Source organism: Aethalodelphis obliquidens, unplaced genomic scaffold, assembly GCF_003676395.1.
Source record: "Aethalodelphis obliquidens isolate GAN/ISIS:26980383/991018 unplaced genomic scaffold, ASM367639v1 scaffold39, whole genome shotgun sequence".
Taxonomy (NCBI): Eukaryota; Metazoa; Chordata; class Mammalia; order Artiodactyla; family Delphinidae; genus Aethalodelphis; species Aethalodelphis obliquidens.
In genome coordinates, this window is record NW_020837983.1 from 10,650,235 (window position 1) to 10,666,119 (window position 15,885).

At 38.6% G+C, this 15,885-nt stretch overlaps 1 protein-coding gene across 5 annotated transcripts in view; it reads right to left on the minus strand.

The window, feature by feature from the left end:
• ANKRD46 (ankyrin repeat domain 46) overlaps window positions 1-14,911 on the minus strand; it is a 37,097-nt gene extending 22,186 nt beyond the window's left edge. Inside the window, exon 1 of one of the 5 annotated variants that reach the window (XM_027131526.1) lies at window positions 14,833-14,911. The gene's annotated coding sequence lies outside the window, so the exon portion shown is untranslated. The other 4 variants (XM_027131528.1, XM_027131527.1, XM_027131525.1 and 1 more) reach the window with 4 other exon arrangements.
• Between the last annotated feature and the right edge of the window lie 974 nt (window positions 14,912-15,885).

The window sequence follows — 15,885 nt, forward strand, 5'->3', positions numbered from 1 at the left end:
AAATCCTAACTGCTTGCACTTTAGAATTACTGCTCTTAAAACCTAAGCACTGCACAGATTCCACAGATATTAGGAAAGGGTAAAAAAAAAGCTCAACCTAAAAGAAATTTAGCTGTGAGCAAGTAAACATTTTAACAATAATTTAAACCCCTTCCCAAAATATCGATAATATATTTCTTCAGTCTGTTTATCTTCAGCAGCTATACTTCTCTAATAGAGTGGTCTTAATAATTTGCAAGGCTCAGAAAAGTGGCCTTAATATGGCCTTAATGTGTTTAAGGCCATATTACTGTACGTGGCAGAGTGGACTTCAAATTTAGTCTATAATATTTGCAATATGTCATGCAGCTTCTATACAGTTATGAAGATAACCAGGAGAAAACAGTTCATACAAAGCTTTGTTACTTGTGCAGAACCGTTTTCTAAAATTCCTGACAGTCTTCCTCCAGAAGATAAAAAATGGGTCTGACCTGTCTGTGCACCCTGGCAGATTACACAGTGCCTGACGTGTTATTTCTTGAAATCTAGACGTGAGAGAATCCAATAATTCTTTGCTGAATGTACACTCAATTAAGTTCATTGTAACAGGATTTTAAAGTAACATTTTTTTTCTTATGACTAATTCTACAGTTCATTGTGAAATTCTTAAAATAAATATGAACAAAGAGAAGAAAATAAGTTACTCATAATCCTACCAACTAGAAATAACTATCATTAACATTTTGGTGCTATGGTCTCACAGCTTTTTTCTCTCTCTATTTTTTAAATTCATAATATACTTACTAATGTTAAACTTTTAAAATTATACTGTGAACATGCTTCCATGTTACCAGTCTTCTATTACAATTTTTAATGGTCATGTTATATTGTATGCATGTACCATAATTTTCTTACTGAATTTCTTAGCACACTAAAAAAGAATTTTCCCTATACTTTTCTAATTATTACACAAATTCAAATTCACTGACATTTTAAGCCAATCAAAATGTAGATGTCTAAGAGAATTTTAAAATAATATTTTTGGTCAAAATTTGACTATCACAATGGGTTTTCAGGCAATGTATTTAAAAGATGTGACACAGATGGATCTGACTATAATGTAAGGCTGGGGAACCAATTTCATTTTTTTATTGGCAAATGGTTTTACTGTGATAGCAATCTTGATGCAATGCTCGTTTTGCTCACTATAAAACTTCCAACATCCTGGTTTACAGTTCATCTTAAACTAAGTTGGATTTAGGATCCTTATTTATCTGTTTTTTTGAAGATTGTCTTGGGTCTGAGATTCACATAAATCTTACGGGTAGGATTCCATATTTCAACCTTTGAGGTATCTACCAAAACAAAGGCAAAAAATACGTAAATATTTGAGTTCTTAAAAAAAGGAAAAGGGTAGCCCCCCTTTTGAAAGCATGGTAGTAAGTAAACAAAAAAAAGAATTGAGAATACTATCCTTTCAGGCTATCGCAGTACCATGAAGAACATTTAAAGCAGGAAGTTTATAAGTAGAACCTTCTGAATTTTACTTCTAAGGCTCAAAAATAATTAACAGAAGTTCAAAAAGAGTAATTTTTAGATAAATCTGGACCCACCACAGAAACATTTTTACTTTATATTTAAATCTGTGGAGAACACGTTTTATGGTATTTCCAAGTCGAATCTGGTAAAATTTTTAATCTTGTGATTTCTTCAATGCCAAGCTATCAATTACTTCATAATTAAAAATGGTTTAATGCACTAAAGGGGAGGTTAATTTCAAATGTGTGAATTACAGATGCTACCTTAAGAAAGGCCAGTTGTGTTTAAGTTCATATAATAATTAAAAGTAGGCTAATCGGGTATTACTTAGGCGGTGCTCTTAGGGAACAAAGGATTTATTTATGTTTATAAATATTTATTGTTATGTTTATTATTTATAATTAAAAAGGAAAAATGATTTATTTGTATGTTTGCTATTACTCTGCAAACAACTGCTTAGCAACATGTTTAACATTTATTAAGTTATTATTACTCCAGGTACTGTTTAAGGGTTTTTCCTGTAATAACTAATTTAGTCCTCATGAAAAAAACCTATACAGTAAGTACTATCATTATCCTCATTTTATGGGTGAAAAAACTAAGTCCCTAAGTTTGTTTTCGTAAGATTCTTTTTACATAATGAAGTAGTTTAGCAAATCTTTTCATCAAAGGTTATATAAAGGGAAACATCAGACTAGCCCACACACTCCGAATTAACTCAGAATTATTTCATTAAAAGTAAACTTTTTAAACTGTGGAAAAACAGATAAAAACATATCTGGAAATGTTTTTTACTTTACAGGAAGCATCAGTCTAACACATATATTCTGATTAATTCTTTGCAATCATTTCACACAAAGTAAACTTTTTTAAGTGTGAGAAAAATAAAAATATTTGGAAATACTTTCCACTTTACAGGGAGTGACTACATTCCTGGACTTGTTATTCTCAACTATTACTTGTTGGGATAGTGAGAAAACACTTGCCTAAGTTTTTATTTCTCTATCAGGAAATCAAAACACACCAAACAAGAGTTTCTGATATATATTTCCTGCAATATTTATATTACTTATTATTTCTTGCATTATTTAAATTTAGTTACAATTCAAATTTCAGAAAGATACTGGTTTAAAATAAATAAAAATTAACTTTTCACAAAGAGAACATTGTTTATCTTGGATATTTTATTTTTTTATCTTTTTGCGGTACGCGGGCCTCTCACTGTTGTGGCCTCTCCCGTTGCGGAGCACAGGCTCCGGACACGCAGGCTCAGCGGCCATGGCTTACGGGCCCAGCCGCTCCGCGGCATGTGGGATCTTCCCGGACAGGGCCACGAACCCGTGTCCCCTGCATCGGCAGGCGGACTCTCAACCACTGCGCCACTAGGGAAGCCCTGGATATTTTATTTTACTCTAATGCCTTTCAGTATTTTCCAAAATTTTTACTGTTTACCGTGTTTAAAATTCTTAGCAAGGAACCTCCTCCCATAGAAGTTTCCAATTTATAATCTGTAATTATATAATAAAGACATTAAATAAGCACTGAGAGGTCAATGTGAAGTCTTTTTTTTTTTAATCTGTCAATATTTAATTTATTTTCAAACCAGCAAACGGGTGTCATTAATTAAGAGGCACCTTAATGGAAGGATTACAACCTGGCGAATCAGAAAGTCAGGTGTCCCGCCCGAGGCAGTCAGAGGCAGTCAGAGGTTCTGGAAACGAAGCAGCAGGTTGATGTTACCTGCCTAGAGTGACCCCTCAGTCCTGCGGTGAAGGTGACACAATTCCTGGGCCTCTGACCTCACTGACGTTACGTCTCAGGGGAGGAGGGAAAAGCAGTTGTGGCAGCAGATCATATCTCCACTGAGGGGGAAATGAGACGAAGGCCATCTTAGGCATGGACTGGAAGCTGCCCACAGTCCTACTTCAGGCTGTGGCCATGTCTTGTTTCCAGCTCCATGGAGACAGTGGACCACCATCCATTCTCAAGGAGGCAGCCGCTGGGGTATGGTGGGCCCATCCCAGTTGGTGACCCATCCTGGTTGGTGGCCCATCCTGGTTGGTGACCCATCCTGGTTGGTGGCTTGTTCCAGTTGTGGGCCCACTGCAATGCGAAGTCTTTCATGCACATGTAGTACTTCTGTAATAAAGTTATCTGATTTTTTTCAAAATCAGTTTTTTCCTAGACACAGCTGTATTTTATTTACATGAACTAATGGTGCCACCTTGTGGCCTACCTGGGCTTCAAGAGCAATGTGAGCATCTAGAACAAGCAAGAGGAGTGAGGGCCTTTGAAGTTTCCCTTTGTCCCATTTCACAGTCACTTATTATAATTCTCACTAATTTTGAAACTGTTCAGAATTGGGATGAAGTTCAATTTTCCTTAAAAAAGAAAAGTTTACCTAATATAATGTTGTATGCCAATCATATCTCAATGAAAAACGAAAAGAAAAGAGAAGAGAATATTCCCTGGCAGTCTGCTGGTTAGGACTCAGCGCTTTCAGTGCCTTGGCCCAGGTTCAATCCCTGGCTGGGGAACTAAGATCCCGCAAGCCGTGCAACACGGCCAAAAAAAAAAAAAAGACCAGTTTACCAAGCAAATGAATAGCATAAATATGATTCCAGGCCTTTAAAATAATCTAAACCTCATTAAACCCACCTTATCAGACTTCATTTATACAGAATTGTTAAAGTGCTACAAAAATGACTTTCTTATTCATTTCTTTGGTGTTATTTTAAAATACAGGAATTACAACTTTTGTAAATTATTCCTTATTTCCTAAATAGTTCACAAAATTTAACCAGACTTCACCTCAAATAATCTGAAAGCACAAGACTGTGTTCTTAGGAGAAACTTCAGTATTTCTATGAAATTTTTACAGCTGAAGGGCCATCCAGGATCATCTAACCTAGATCATCGAACCCAATCTCCCTGTTTTACAAATAAGGATACTGGGAACCAGAGAGGCTGTAACTTTACATGCCAACCCTCACCTCTAAGGTTCTAGCCCTATTCATCATCTATGGTAGAAATATAAGGTACATCATCTTCAACATAATAGGCTTTCACAGTTCTCCTATAATCTGTTCCCATTCATGCTCTGAACTATGTGCTAAATGGAAGCTAGCATGTATTGCATCCTTAATATAAAACACCCGTTCTAGTGACACAGGACCCTCCCTAAGCTATACAACCCAAGAGAGGACCTAGTGGACTTTGAGGTGTGGTCTGACTGCTGGTAAGGCTATGCAAATCACTCTAGTCTAGAGCTCCATGATGTTTACACTTATGGCCTAGGTAGACCCTTAAAAATCAGGAACTCCTTACACATCATCATTAGACCCACATCCTACTCCACTCATTCCAACCTCTAGGGACCCTGGTAAATAATAAGAATGCGCAATGAAGAAGTGACTAAAGACAGGCCTAAGGGGCTCACGTAGCCGAACCTTCAAAAATGGCATGTTTATTTGTATAGATACCATATGGGGTAGTAATTTCCTCTTTCTCCCCACTGGAAATAAGAATTAAGGATGAGACCTTTGGTAGGAAGTGAGTACAGAGTTCTAATAAGAAAGTTGAGGAGTGTCTGAGGCTTTAAAGGGAGCCTTTGGTTCTTTTCCTGCTGTCTCTCCTTTGGGCTGTGGGTAACCTATTTCGGGAGGCATCTTTTGATACCCTGAGAAAAGAAAGTAGTGAGTTATATGCTTAGAAATGGCTCTAGGTTCAAGAAAGAGAAATAGGGATTTTTTTTTTCCCCACTAGGTTTTTTAGCCCAGCTTATGAGGATAAAAATAAGTATAGGATTACAAGCAGAAGCTGTATTTTTTGGCTGGAGTTTTCCTCATGCTGCCACTTAGGAACCTAAGATGTGGGGCAAGAAGTGGGAAATGCCAGTATTGTAAAGTGGAACTGAATCAGCAGTCCTGGTAGCTTCTTCAGTAGAACAGCAATTCTGCATAGAGGGACAATGCATCACAGCAATCCTCTTCCTGACTGAGACCTGGCTCCCACACATTGGATCTGTGAGTTGGCTCAGTTTACTTAGGTCTGGTGTAATCAGGTTCTAGGGTATCTTTCAGAAACAGGAATAGGGGCTGGCAAATCCCTGTATCAGTTTCCCATGGAACTATTTTTATAGACTGCCCAAAGACCTACCAGGCCATTGTGACCAATATGGGAAAGAGTGGTCAGTGATTAAGGTCTCAAGTTTTAATAGATACATGGCTCTTCCAGATGCACTGAAATGTCTTCTCAGCAGAGTTATTTTCTTAACATTGTCAATTAAAATTGTTTGTTAGGTTTAGCAAATACAAACCTCATTTTCCTTCTGGTCCTTATTTTCAGTCTCTTAAAACGATTTAGTATTTTGTCATTTGGTCTGTGACAAATACTAAAGAGACTGGGAATAATATGGTAAATGTCTTCATTTCAATTTTTTTTTCCTGTATGAACTGTAGATAGTGTCATGATGTACTATAAAACTGTTAGGAAGAGTCTTTTTTTTAAGTTTGAACAATTGCTACTTTGAACATTTGTCCTTGTACTCAAGAGAACTGCATTGTCAAGCAAAGATAATTATGATAGGAAAATTATTCTTTAAAATACTATGAAAAGATAATTACTTCATGGTCTTCAAACAATAGATGGGAGGATAAATTTCTTATATTTAGATAAATGAAACAAATTACATTCTCAGAATTCACAAGCTTTGGATTTGGGAAAATGATCTAGGAAATGAAATGTTTAGCATTTAAAACTACAGAAAAGCATAAGAACAGATACAAAAACAAACTAAAGTTTGCCTTTAACTTTAAGATTAACCCAAGAGTTCCTCAAATTTCTCAATGTCAAATACCTTTATCTCCACTTCACTTCAGGCTCCCTTCCTTGGACTTTGTCCTCTGGAACTTGGTTCCACCACCCAGATCCTAACCCTGAACTCTCTCTTAGCACAACTATTTCTGGATTATATTTTACCCTTTCTACTCTACCACACCTTGTAAAATGTCTCCCATTTACATCTCTCAACCTCTTCTTTAGCCCCCTTTTGGCTACCTCGAGCAGGAAGAAATCTGTCTGTACAACTGTCCATCTCTTCAGCCAGCTTCTTGTTCCTTCTAAGGCTCACTCACTTCTAAGGATCACTCCCATTTCCAGCAGGGAAGAAGGTGCCTTCCCCATCCAGAGGACCATGACATAGAAGCAAAGACAATGTGTGTAAGTGTAAGGTCAGAGGGGAAGGCCTAAGGGGACTGACAACTGGATAAAAGACTAAAAAATAACTTCCAGAAAAAATGAAGAATTCTATCAAATTTCAGTGTCAGGGTTCTGCTAACCTAAAGGTACCACTTCCCTCTCAATCTAGGTAAGATTGAAGCTAGAAACCTAACCAGTTAGGTCATCATAAGCTATAAACAGTAAAGGCAGACCTAAAGACTTGAATCAAGAGATTTTTGCTCTGTGAATTTATCAAGAACTATTCTTTATGATAGGCACTGAGGGCTACATATTAATCAAAAGATTTGCATCTTAGGTCCTAACTGCCATTTTCTACGGTACGATCTTAAGCAGTCAGTCTCTAAGAGCCTTGGTTTCCTCATTTGTAAAATTGGGATAATAATATCTGCCCTATCTACAAAAGGACTTTGAAAACTATAATACAATATATAAATATAAAATGCTAGATTTTTTGCTTAGTTTCCTAGTGAAAGTTCCCCTTAAAGAAATTCAGCCTGAATTAAGGGTAAAAGTATTTCCCCATCTTGGTAACAACAGGTAAAAAGATTTCTGCCCTGCAGGAGCTCAGAGGCAATTCTTAAGAATCTGGTGCTCTGAAAGGGCAGAGTGAGCAGAGAAATCGAAAGAGATAGTAACAGTACTGTACACTGGAATGTGAGTACACAAGGCAGTTCTATACACAGACCCATCTGGATATCTTGCTTCCACTTCCGCATCACATCTAACACCCAACACTCCACACTGCTCCCCCCCCAACAGAAACACTTCCTAATTTCTGTCAGTGGTACAGAGTTTTTGTTGGTGTGTGTGTGTGTGTGTGTGTGTGTGTGTGTGTGTGTACGCAGGTATGATGCTGAGGTGAAGGCAAGATATACAGATGGGACTCTAGTAAACCACGCTTCTAATCACCATCCTTGATGCCTTCTTTTCTCCTGACACTGAATCAGACACAAAGTCCTGTCAACTCTTCTTTCGTTGTCACTCAAATTTTTTCCTTTCCATTTATACTATTTCAACTCTTACTTTGCGTTCTGACAAACAACCTTATATGAGAAGTTTTCCAATGCTTTCCCAATTGGTCTCTCAGTCTCGTTCTCTCCCCTATCACCCCCATCCCAGTCAATCTACACTAGGTTGCCATGTTCATTTTCTCATTTCATTCTTTGTGAACATCACTTCCAAGCTAAAAAAAACTTTTTAGTGATTCCCATGGTCCAAGTATGACCTTTTATCTAGCCTACTCCAATAAACTCCTAACCATTCTCCACGTATACCTTCACCCCTCTACAATTCATTTTCCACATGTAAACAAAATCTTTCAAAAACACAAATCACTTCATGTCATTCCTCTGCTTTAAATAAGTCGATGGCAACCCAACACATTTAAGATAACATTTAAAACCCTTACCATGGCCTACAAAAGCCCTGAATGATTTCGCTCCTGCCTACCTCCCCAATTTTAGCTTTCACCATCCCCGCTTCTTGCTCTCTATACTCTAGCCCCGTCTGCCTCCTTCATGCTCCCTGAAGCTCTTTTCTACCTTAGGGCCTTTGCACTTACTCTCCCCTCTACGGGAATGTACTTCCTCTTAAGTGAAGATAGATCTTCACTTAACTGGCTCATTCTCAGCACTCAGGTCTCAGCTCAAAGGTACTTATCCCCACAACTTACTTCTCACATCACCCTGTTTACTTCATTCCTGTTCTTACCACAATCTATAATTTTACTATTTGCTTATTTGGTTAATCATTTCCTGTATATCTCCATTTGAAAATAAGTTCTTTGAGGGCAGGAGCTTGCCTGTCTTGATAACATGATCCACAGTGTCTAGCAGTGCCTACTGCAAACTAAGTGCTCATTTCATACTTTTATGGTTAAATGAATGTATGGTACAAATGTAATGTAAAGTATGCATTCAAACATACGTTCAGTGGAGTCTGGAAATTAGCATACGTAAGGTCTAAATGGTGACAACCATTTAGGAATGAAGACACCCACTGAAGGTGGCCACAGACCATAACTACACTAAAAAGATAAATAACAAGGTCCTACTGAATAGCACAGGGAACTATATTCAGTATACTATGATAAATCATAATGGAAAAGAATATGAAAAAGAATGTATATATGTGTGTATAATCACTCTGAATCACTCTGCTGTACACCAGAAACTAACACATTGTAATCAACTATACTTCAATAAAATAAAATTTCTTAAAAAGTTACATGAAACACCAAAAAAAAAAAAGAGAGAGATAGTGACTCTTCATCAACATGGTGAGACTGACCTTTGTTAATCTTCTAGGTGAAAATAATAAAATGTTGTTTTACTTTGTCTACTACTGATTTCAAATAAAGCTGAAAAACTTTCAAAAAAAAACCTCACACACACAAAAAAAGGGAAACCATGTTCATATGACTACTTCTTGAAAGTCTTTTGATGTCTAATAAGTAGGAATTACTTAGAAATAATAAACCAATATTTGTTACCTCCTTCCATAGCAGGCACATGTTAGCTAGAAATGAAATATTAAAGCAAAATGAAAGTATGGATATTTCAATACTTATTTTATATAATATGGAAACATTAGCATAAATATTGGTTATTTTATTTTTTTAAATTCAGAATTCATGTTTTAACAAGTAAAATTAAATGTTCAATACACCTCAAAAACACTAATAACATTTCAGAGCATCAAATAAAAATATAAACTGATAAAAATATAAGTGGGCATACACTATCATCCTAATACAATGCAGCAGAAAAATAAAGTGAAATATTTTCTAAAAATAAACCACATGAAGTAATAAAAATGGAAAGAATCCCAAAAAATTGAAAACGAAAAATGAATTTGATTTTTTCTGACAGCACAATTTTACAAATGCATTACTAGCACTGCAAATGAGTTGTGAGCATATTTTTGTGCAAATTTTTCCAGCTGCTGAAAAATCTCTCTATATTAACTTGAGGCAACATAATGGTAATATAATTCCACATCTTCTGACTCCATCTTCAAATCGTTTGATCTCTTCTTTGAGGTCCCTCTCTTCTTTTAATTACTTCTTTATTTTTGCAGAAACTGCAATCTTATTATTGCTAATGAGCTTTTAGCTGTGTCAGAGAAAACATTTCCAATTTGCCATCTCTTAATTTCATCAGGGATATCTCAATCAATTTCAGTACTCTCAATTTTAAATTTTGCTTATTTGGAAAGTTTCTGAATTAGTTAGGATTATTTTTACAACAGATTTGATGTGACAATTTTCTTTCTCCTCTCGAGATAATGGAAATACAGAAGAGAAGTTTTTTTAAAACACATGTAGCACCATTCAGTTTGAAATTAGAAAATATAATTCCCTGGCTATGTCCCAAGGCATATATACATAAGGTTTTAAAAAATATCCCCAAACCCCACAAAGATATATCTTCAAAAATACTTTAAAATAGCACTAAATATGAGAACACCAGACTGCTGAGAGCCAGTGTTGCAGTTATTAATGCTAGGTACCATACATTTAAATTTTAAATAAGCCTTATGTAGTCGTAGCTATGTACTGGACAATGTGGCTCTAACATATAACAAATTTCTGTTTATGTGTATCTCTATTCTGTTCCCACAGTCTATGGGACATATATGTGTCAATACCACACTGTCTTAATTACTCTGGCTTTATAATAGTTTTTGGTATCTTGTATGGCAAGTCTCTGAAATTTAGTCTTCATAGTAACAATTATTTGCCATTCCCTATTCCACCTGAATGTAGGATTACTAACAAATGTTATTTTGACATACATGCTAATAATTTTTCTTATTCTCAAAGTCTAAAATTATCCAGAAATTTTATTCTGAGTCCACTATAACTACTACAGAACATTCCATTTCATGATTGTTGTCTAGAGTTTAATTTTACCTTTAAAAAAAAAACCCAATTTTTAAAAGAATGGTTAACTAAATTATCAACATTTTATCAATCAGACCACTCTTTTTAAAAAAATCCCATGCCTGTAGATTCACTCTGCTGACTGAAGTTCATCCTTCAGTCCTTTAATGAGGATCCGTGAGTAGTAAACTCTTTCAGTCTTTGGAAATTTTAAAGCGACTTTGAGTATATTTTTGAATGATAGTTCATGTGATTACAAGATTGTAGCTGACGCTTACTTTCCCTCAGCACTTTGAGGCTATCACTCCACTGCTTCCTGGCATCCATTATTGCTAGGAGACATCTGCTTTAGTTTAATTGTTGCATAAGAAAAGACTTCTTTCTTTTTCTTTATTTGGTTTAACAACATTGTGAAAATGACTCTACTACCCAAAGCAATCTACAGATTCAATGCAATCCCTATCAAACTACTACTGGCATTTTTCACAAAGCTAGAACAAAAAATTTCACAATTTGTACGGAAACACAAAAGACCCCGAATAGCCAAAGCAATCTTGAGAACAAAACACAGAGCTAGAAGAATCAGGCTCCCTGACTTCAGACTATACTACAAAGCTACAGTAATCAAGACAGTATGGTACTGGCACAAAAACAGAAATATAAGATAAATGGAACAGAATAGAAAGCCCAGAGATAAACCCATGCACATATGGTCACCTTATCTTTGATAAAGGAGGCAGAAATGTACAGTGGAGAAAGGACAGCCTCTTCAATAAGTGGTGCCGGGAAAACTGGCCAGGTGCAAGTATGAAATTAGAACACTCTCTAACACCATACACAAAAATAAACTCAAAATGGATTAAAGACCTAAATGTAAGGACAGACCCTATCAAACTCTTAAGAGGAAAACATAAGCAGAACAGTCTATGACATAAATCACAGCAAGATCCTTTTTGACCCACCTCCTAGAGAAATGGAAAGAAAAACAAAAATAAACAAATGGGACCTAATGAAACTTCAAAGCTTTTGCACAGCAAAGGAAACCATAAACAAGACCAAAAGACAACCCTCAGAATGGGAGAAAATATTTGCAAATGAAGCAACTGACAAAGGATTAATCTCCAAAATTTACAAGCAGCTCATGCAGCTCAATATCAAAAAACAAACAACCCAATCCAAAAATGGGCAGAAGACCTAAATAGACATTTCTCCCAAGAAGATATACAGATTGCCAGCAAACACATGAAAGAATGCTCAACATCATTAATCATTAGAGAAATGCAAATCAAAACTACAATGAGATATCATCTCACACTGGTCAGAATGGCCATCATCAAAAAATCTAGAAACAATAAATGCTGGAGAGGGTGTGGAGAAAAGGGAACACTCTTGCACTGTTGGTGGGAATGTGAATTGGTACAGCCACTATGGAGAACAGTATGGAGGTTCCTTAAAAAACTACAAATAGAATTACCATATGACCCAGCAATCCCACTACTGGGCATATACACTGAGAAAACCATAATTCAAAAAGAGTCATGTACCAAAATGTTCACTGCAGCTCTATTTACAATAGCACGGAGATGGAAACAACCTAAGTGTCCATCATCGGATGAATGGATAAAGAATATGTGGCACATATATACAATGGAATATTACTCAGCCATAAAAAGAAATGAAATTCAGCTATTTGTAATGAGGTGCATAGACGTAGAGTCTGTCATACAGAGTGACGTTAAGTCAGAAAGAGAAAGACAAATACCGTATGCTAACACATATATATGGAATTTAAGAAAAAAAAATGTCATGAAGAACCTGGGGGTAAGACAGGAATAAAGACACAGACCTACTAGAGAATGAACTTGAGGATATGGGGAGGGGGAAGTGTAAGCTGTGACAAAGTGAGAGAGTAGCATGGACATATATACACTACCAAACGTAAAATAGCTAGCTAGTGGGAGGCAGCTGCATAGTACAGGGAGATCAGCTAGGTGGTTTGTGACCACCTAGAGGGGTGAGATAGGGAGGGTGGGTGGGAGAGAGGGAGACGCAAGAGGGAAGAGATATGGGAACATACGTATAACTGATTCACTTTGTTATAAAGCAGAAACTAACACACTATTGTAAAGCAACTATACTCCAATAAAGATGTTAAAAACAAAAACAAACAAACAAAAAAAAACTGCTTCTGCTCCTTCTCTGGTGCTCCCTATCCCTCTTCACTGCTTTATTTTTTTTCTAAGCAACTGTTACCATCTGACTGGATATATTTTAATTTTTATAAAGTATTTTATTTACTGTCTCCATCCCCACCTTCCTCCAGTGGAATGTTACCTCCCCGAGGACAAGAATGCTGTTTTCTTTTGTTCCTCTTGCATCCCCAATGCTTAGAACAGTGCTTGGCCCTGGGAGGCACTCAGTGTACATTTGCTACGGGAATGCTTAATATGCAAACTCTTAAATCCTGATAAGGCTAAGTGTTTAGGACACTACAGTATCTAACTTCTTTCCACAAATGGAAATACCATTTCCCTTCTGACATTGACAGAAACTGGAAATCTTTCTCCTCCATATAGTAACACAATCTGCTCTAAATAACATGCCCCAAACCTCTTAATTCCTTTTTACTTCAGTCTTTCCTACATCCTCTAAAATATTAACTTTCTGTCATTGAAAAATCTTTCATTTCCCTTCAACACTACTGTACATAATATTGCAAAGGCAAAGTGAACTCACTACAAATGGTATCAAAATGCAAATAATGAAGAAAAGTAATGAAGCTCATTAACAATCAAATAAATCCAACTCTACTTCAAATCAAAGTGCATCAGAGTGGTGAGGGCCCTAGTTCATGCTTAACTTTATTATCACTATTCTCCTTAATGAGTAAACATTTTTCTCATTAAACTCCTTTTTTTTTTTTTGCGGTACGCGGGCCTCTCACTGTTGTGGCCTCTCCCGTTGCGGAGCACGGGCTCCGGACGCACAGGCTCAGCGGCCACGGCTCACGGGCCCAGCCGCTCCGTGGCATGTGGCATCTTCCCGGACCGGGGCACGAACCCGTGTCCCCTGCATCGGCAGGCGGACTCTCAACCACTGCGCCACCAGGGAAGCCCTAAACTCCTTTTAAACTAAAAATAAGTTGGTACAGGACTCTTGCATTTAGCCATGAAAATTAAACCTGAGAGAAATCAGTTCAAGCTGATTCAAGTCAAATTAATAAGCAAATAAAAGTCTTAGGGAACATGTTTGGATAGGTAACAAGTAGAAGCACTGGAGTAAGGGAGATGAATGAGGTTCAAATCCCATCTCACCCTTTACTAGATGTCTGACCCCGGACAAGTATATTCAGACTCTGTTCCTCAGTTTCCTTACCTGTAAAATGGAAATGGTACTTCCTACGGTTGCTACAAGGATTAAATAAAGGTACTAGGTTTTAAAGCACCCAGCACAATGACATATAGTAAGCCCTGAAGAGAGCTATTACTATAATTTCTACATCACTGATAATACAGCTCTTTAAGCTAGGAGCTCCTTGGTACCACCGTGATTTTTTAAAGAGTGAGAAGGGTTACTATTCAATGGTATATTTTTTTACCTCGTTATGTTCTGTAGCCAATTCTGAACACTGTGGACCGTTCTGAAGAATAAACGTGTTTTTCTCGAGGCAGAGCACTGTACTGGAAGACAATCTGCTTCCAGCATTGCATGTGAATAAGAGGCAATGCTGTCTTTTAACCCGGACACCCGGGGTCGTGTGCCATCGGGACAGTCTACTCACCTCTCAGCAGCTTCTGTTTACGCCTAGACTACGGGCGCCTAGTAAACGGCCACGTACTATCTGTGCCAACGCAAGACACAGCGCACCTTCTCGGGCCCGGCGCCTAGAAGCCGGCCGCGGGCTTCGGCTCGGACCTCCGACCTTGCGAAACCCCGCGAGCACGCCCGCCCCAGCTCCGCCCGCCGCGGCCGACCGCACAGCCTTTACCCACAAAACCCCCAGAACCCTCGCAGGCCCTCCCAGCTCTCGCGAGCGGCACAGACCCGCCAGGAAGCCACCCGTCGCACCGCCACGGGTCTGGTTCCCTGCAGCCAGGCCCCGGGCCGATGCTTTCCAGTGCTTCGGGGCTGGCGGGAGAGGTGTCAGTGGCTTCCGTCCGGAGGCCGCTCGCGGGCCGAGGCCCAGGTACCTTCGAGTCGGCCGAGCAGCGGTAACAGCGGCAGCACCTTCCCGGCGGCGGCGGGCGGAGGGGAAGGGCTGACCACTGAGACGAGTCGGGGCCCCAGCTGGCCAGAGAGGCCTCACTGCGCCGCGGCTGGTGCTCCCCCTGGAGGCGGGCAGCCCGCACGGCGGCTCTGCCGGCTCTGAATCAGAAACTCAGTGATTCCGCGGTGAACTAGGCAAAGTACCAAAACTGCGACGGGGGAGAAGAGAAAGACAACTGAAAGAGGTTTCATAGATTTGAGTCCAGGATCATTTTGCATTTTTCACGTCTTTTTCTGAAGAAACATCCCACCCCTAAGCTAAATGCAGGCTTCAAAGGCAAGGACAGTTTTACCAAGAGCTGTAGGCATCAATTAATAGTTGCTGGCCTAATTTACGTAAGTCTTCTCTATAATCCAAATTGATGTATTAGTAATAGCAACTACCGACTGGCTGCTCTAATTCTAAAATATGGCCCTGAGCTTTTTTCTAAAAGGGTTTGAATACTTACATCCCACTTTTTAGAATTCCCAGACGAAATGCAACATGCGTCCAGCCCGAACTAAAAAGGTGGCAGGTCGTGGGAAGTTCATTTACTGGAAACTTTTTTTTTTTCGGCTTAACCAACAACTCCAGTCCTACAGCCAAGAAGACTTGACCTGCACAGTGGTCCTCCCTCCCCTGAATTCTAGCATACTCGCTCAGCCAAGCCACCCTCTGGGGGTCTCAAGTCCTTCCATTCAATGGCTACTACTCAGTCTAACAGTTTGCTCCTGGAAATGTCATGTAAATGTTTAGGATTATTGTCAAATTTGAGAAAACCTCTATCACATCTCTTTCACATAAGAATAAGATTTCAGGGACTTCCCTGGTGGCACAGTGGTTAAGAATCTGCCTGCCAATTCAGGGGACACGGGTTTGAGCCCTGGTCCGGGAAGATCCCGCATGCCGCAGAGCAACTAAGCCCATGTGCCACAACTACTGAGCCTGCGCTCTAGAGTCTGTGAGCCACAACTACTGAAGCCCGCGCACCACAACA